The sequence below is a fragment of the Lycorma delicatula genome, chromosome 4 (assembly GCF_047948215.1).
Source record: "Lycorma delicatula isolate Av1 chromosome 4, ASM4794821v1, whole genome shotgun sequence".
In the NCBI taxonomy this organism is placed as follows: Eukaryota; Metazoa; Arthropoda; class Insecta; order Hemiptera; family Fulgoridae; genus Lycorma; species Lycorma delicatula.
In genome coordinates this window covers 124480571-124486570 of record NC_134458.1, presented here as the reverse complement: position 1 = coordinate 124486570, position 6000 = coordinate 124480571, and the positions used below count along the sequence as shown (strand labels likewise).

The 6000-nt window shown below is 26.8% G+C and overlaps 1 protein-coding gene across 1 annotated transcript in view; it reads right to left on the bottom strand.

Moving 5' to 3' along the window:
* LOC142322714 (glutamate receptor ionotropic, kainate glr-3-like) overlaps positions 1-6000 on the bottom strand; it is a 164075-nt gene that overhangs the window by 44603 nt on the left and 113472 nt on the right. The gene's annotated exons all lie outside the window — the stretch shown is intronic.

Genomic DNA, 6000 nt, shown 5'->3' with positions numbered 1-6000 from the left:
TTATTGATATAATATACAGTAACCAAATAAATTGAAAAAATTCATTTTTCATCGTAAAAACATAATTAGTACTTAAAAATATACCGACCACATCAATGAATTCTGGTTACATAAAATGGTATCCAGTTGTCTAAAATCAAATACAGTTCAAATGACAGGTTTGAATTTGTAGATCATTTCTTGCTTATAGTTGCCGTACTTTTTTTTTTAATTTTATAATATGAATTCTTTACTTGTAATAAATGTCAAACCTGGTCAGGAGAATCAAATTCAGCGAATTGTAGATAAAAGGAAGTGACGAAGTCAATGTGCAAAGAAGATCCGTTGGGTTTACTTGTACATTTCAGAATTAGGGTACGCTCTTAATTAGTAAAACCAACACGATGTATCCTGTAAGTCGGTTTATAATTAATCAGAGAAAATTAAAAAATCTGAATTACTATGTTCATGGATAGAATTCTAACAATGCTGTTTAATGACAGTGTATGTGTGCTGCAAAATTCCATATAATATTTATATACAAACGCAAAAATATTAAAATTATTTTCCTTGAAGTAACTAACTACACATTTAACTAAATTATACGATACACTATTACGTAGAACACAAGTTTCACTGACATTTTTAAACCTTTTACAGTGCATTACATTCAAAACGTCAATCACATACTAGTCTCATTAAATTGAATTGGTAAAAAAAATCTATAAATGCCACCCCATTTCCTTTGTCTGTATTCCCACTATTAAATTGTAATTTGCAATCTGTTGTATCCCTCCATAGTTATTTTCACTTTCATAGTATTAGCACTTAAAAGATTAATTTTATTTATATTTTTCAAGTAATTTTATACATATTTTTCCCCCCATCTTATTTTATTTATTTACATCATTCATTTATTTGCATCTGTTCTGTAATTTATTAAAATTTTTACATGTTTTTTATTCGTTAGTTTTTCAGACAGATGCAATGTCATGTATGCTTTACTTATTCTCAGTGTTAGAATTTGTATGACATAAAGAATGTTACTTATCAAATTTCAGATAATCAAGTTTTTTAAGGTTTACCTCTGATAGTAATACTTTAAAATTCGCTACGAAGCGAAAAATATTTTGTCTTAATATTTATCTGTGTTAATACTTACCTACTTTTTCACTTTTTTTAGTAAAGTTAATAGAATTTAGTAATCTATTTACTTTTTTTTGTAAATTGAGTAGTTTTATATTTACCACAGTTGAGTAAGGCAGTATTGCAAATGGGCACAGCAAAATTTTTCAGGTTTTATTTTAAATTTCTTATATACTTACGAATGTATATGCTTTTGTGATTCTATACGGTGAATAGGTTGTATTTTTAATTTGAATGTAAATTTTCGTTTCGCGTCATTAGAATGATGGCAATTCGAGTTTCACGTTTGGCTCTTGGCGTGACTTTACAAAATGATCCATTAGCCGATCAGAGTTAAATTTTTATTGTAAAAAGTATTTTATGAATGGAATGAAGAGCTGAACAATTTTTTTTTAATAGAAGTAATAAACCCTGTCTTACATGTTAAAAAAATGTATTATTATATAAAATGTTTCTACGGAAATTTATTTTTTATAAACAATTTATTTTAAAGATTTTTTGATCAGGAATGTTTACGGAGCGAATTTTATTATAAAAAATCAGTTTCTGTAGTAATAGAATTTTGTAGAGCGAGAAAACTGGGTTTATGTAGAAAAAACTTTTTATGTTTGTTCTAATAGAACAATTATACAGTTTATCACGAAATTAACCACTTTTTTCAATTAAAAGTATTACTTTCACTGTAAACTTCTAATAAATAAAACTCCTTCAAAAAAATTATTCTCTGGAAATATACAATTTTTCTAAACGAAAAAAATTGGTAAATATGAAAACAATTTTTTTTAGATTTGTTACCACATAAAATTGTTTTTTATAGTTTCTGTACCACGCTTGTCAAAAGAATACTTTTATATAAAAATAAATATAGATTTGTATGGATTTTTTAATAATTCAAGGAATTAAAACGATAAAATACAAATGTATAAATTGAAAACGAACTTAATACACAAAATGCCATTAATCCCCGGGAAAGAGGAATTTCCAATTGTTTAGAAAATGGATATTGTCAGACGATAGGGATCTCTTATTTCTATGTCTGGGTTTCATAATACAAAATCCGAATGAGTATATTAGATTTTATTATAAATGAATCAAGATATTGTTAGATACTTCAAGCTTATTAGATATTAATTAGACACGACTTAATTATTTAGATACTGTTTTGGCTGATTGTGTAACTTCCCGAAAGGAAATAAAATTACTGGATGAACTCACACGCCATCGCGTTATCGATTAATGCTTCTTTAGTCTAGTGCGATACCTGATTCTATTCCCACGGTAGCTATCCCGAGAAGCGATAATAGAAGGGCGAAAGAAGTACAAGAGGATCAACCCTCAAAGGATATCCAAGCTCCCGCAGATATCATGGTAGTTTTCCGTTTTACCCTGAATAAGAGTTAATTTGGCGGTATATGCTGAGGAGTATAACATTCGTCAAAGGACTTTACAAAATGATCGATCTAGGTTTAGGTATTTATCAGATAAAGTCAACCTTCTAATTCTTCCCGGTTCATATGTTTGACTTTACGTATTCACCCCTAAGCATTCGAGTTCAGCGTTTGGCTTTATGTTTACAAATATAAAAATTTATTTATAAATTTTTAACAGACAAATGTATTTATAAATTTGTATGTAAAGAAAATATGTCCCGAAAATAAGCCAATTTACTGTTTTCATACTTATTTGATTATTACTTACATTTTTACCTTAATTTCATTAAATATTTTTTTTATAATTTAAATTTTTGTTTACTTTTTTTTTAATACAATACAATGAAATTTAATAAACTGCTAATTTTTGTGTATTCTACACCTCACACACGCGCGCTCGCGCGCACACCCATGTTTCACTACAAACGCTTATTTCTTATTCAAAGATATATGAATTTTTCGAAAAGTACTTTGTATTATGCTTTTAAAACAGCTTTAGAATGACCCCAGTAGCGGAAATTAGCTTCATATTGAACAATTATTTTTTTCCAAATAGTTGACATTTATTTTATTCATTAAAATAATACAGTTAGATAGGATATTGTTTCATTTATTTTGATGTTTTTTTAATTTTTCCCCCGAAAAATAGATACCACTTGTTAACCGAACATGTTAATGGTGGTTAACGTGGTATCTCGTTATTGGTATTTGGAGAGACATTTCCTTTTTTGCATTTTCCATTGTGAATTTGTCCAAATACATGTATTTGTTCCTATTACAATTTATTTGATTCGACATGAGAATTCATTAAACAAAAAGGAATCTGTTGTATATTTACATTAATTTACAAATATTTTAGAAAAACAGATTAATGATCACCACATTTTAAAATTAGTCTGAGATTAAAAAATAGATATTTCTCAATAATATTTAGTCAGTATATCATTTTCTACCGATCAGAATGGTAGGATGTATTTTGTAATTTTATTTTAATAAATTTGATATTTATTTAAATCCAACCGGTTGAAGGAAATTGACAAGACACCAGTTTTTTACTTGAATATTACTTCTGTTTATTTAATCCTAAATAATACATTATTCATATAATATTTTGATTAATTTAAGCATTTTCTACACACCAAAAATACCCTACTTCCTTTTAAAGCAAACAAACAGTGAGGTTATTGTTGACTGAGAAACTCGAGCAATCGAGTTCTGAACTGTTATGAAACTGTTTATAAAATCCATTAAAAACTATAAAATGCAGTGCACACATGAAAAAGCAACATATTGAAATATGATCAAATACCATGAAACAGTGAAATACACTAAATAGACTGCACGTTATTAAGGAAGGAGTCATAAAGGAAGGAATGCCTACTAACGAGAGAAATTTAAAAGTAAATTAACATAAACTCTTGTTTTTGTTTTCGTTCAATAAAATTTATACAGATTAAATATATGAATCGCCAATGCATAAAGAGGAAGAAATGATGAAGGATATAAAATAAATTAAAGTGTTGTTAAAATAACATTCAGATTTCACGAATTTGCAAAGTTCTTTCTGCCATATCACCGCCCAAAACAACGCTAATTGTTTGTGCTATATTAAACCGGTGATGCAGTGCCGTGTAACGTAAAAATAGTAAAACTATGAGGCACAATAAAGCTTACTTTTCCAAGGATATTATTGGCGAATCATCCATATTAAATGAGGTATCCGTGCTTTAAGCCTACTGTTCCTCAAATGAAGACGCTTTCTCATGGCTACTGAATAGAGGCAGCGAGTGTAATGTGTTGTTTTGTACGAGTAATAGAAGATATTTTTAACCGAATTAAATTGCATATTTAATTTAAATTATGACAACAATAGTTCTATTATATCTACTTCACGTTAATTTTTTTTTTCCTCTTTTGCAATATAATGCTGCAGTGATTTATATATTCCATATTTTTTCTTGTATTCACATTTATTAAATCTGTTTAATTCATAACCATGAATTTCGTTAAAATAAAACGGGCTAGTAGAGTTATGGATCAATTTGGATTCCAATAATTGATACACTGGTAAAAAAAATATAGAAAATTTCTTTCCTTTTCTTGATACTTTTGTTAATTCGTGGGATACAACACATTCTCCAAATGAATCCATTTTATTAATCTAAATGAACGATAATATTATTAATAAAGTGGTTAAAAGAGAATCCAGATCCATTTCCAACCATTTCTTTCTTTGTATTGTTATTAAAAAAATATATGCCGCCAAAATTTTTACTCTGTACTCCAGTAAAAAATTGCCAGTTTCTGATTACCTTTCATTTTCACAAGTGTATGTTATTTGATAACTTATTTAATTTTCTTCACATTTCGTTTCATATTCTTTTTACATATCCGAATAATACTCAACCTAAAATAAAATATTTAAATTAATAAAATGTACATCAGGTTAAAAAAATAATTGTTTATTCAAGTTATAAAAATATTTACCTCAGAGTATGGAACAAAAAAATAAAGTTTTACTAAATTGATTTTTAAAGTTAGTTTTCAGGAGGTACAAAAAAAATTTTTAATTAATTTAAAATAAATTGTGTGAAAATAGAATTAATATTATAAATATTTTTAAATAAAATATTTAATCTACGTAAATGATTTGTAAATTTTTCGCAAGCTTTATGTAGTATGGAATCGTTTTAGGATAATAATAAATGTTAATTCTATTATTCAGAGAATTTTTACTTGAAACTTGCAAGAATATTTGTTAAAAACTCTTAAAATAATTTTATTTTTTTATAAATAAAATCTTTTTTAAAAAGGCATAAAAAATAAAAGTATTTAATTCTTATTTCTAAATTTGGGATTTCTTTCAAGTCATTTCTTGAAAAATCAAATGTCGACAATTAGATAACCCGAATTTTGACGTCGAATTAAGTAAACTGAAAACTAAAAAAATATGTATAATTCTTTTTATTATGGTACCGTTTTTTGAAGTATGTTTAACGAGTATATTAATTTTTATCTTAATAAGCTGTCTTTATTAAACAAAGCCGTTTCCTTTGTAAACATACAGATGCGAGAAATTTTCTTCCTGATAAAAAGAAACAGAATAGAAATTCAGAGAAACGGAAAAAGCGTTCACAATAATGGAAGTAGGCATTATTTTCTATCCTGAGTTTTCCAGTTAGTTCTCTTGAATTTTATTTGAAAACACTATGAATATTAGAATCGTATCAGAATATGTACCGTCGTTTATTAAAAAACAGATATTGAACGACGATGTTGACAATGAGATACAAAGGGAACTTCCTCAACGAAATAAAAATTAATTTGGTGAAGAAGGTAATTTGGTGAATTGAGATATTTAATTTTTTCGAAGTTTGTTAAAAAATAATACATACTCTGTATTTCATATACTCGTTAGCTCATACTCGATAAGTATCTCTTTCAG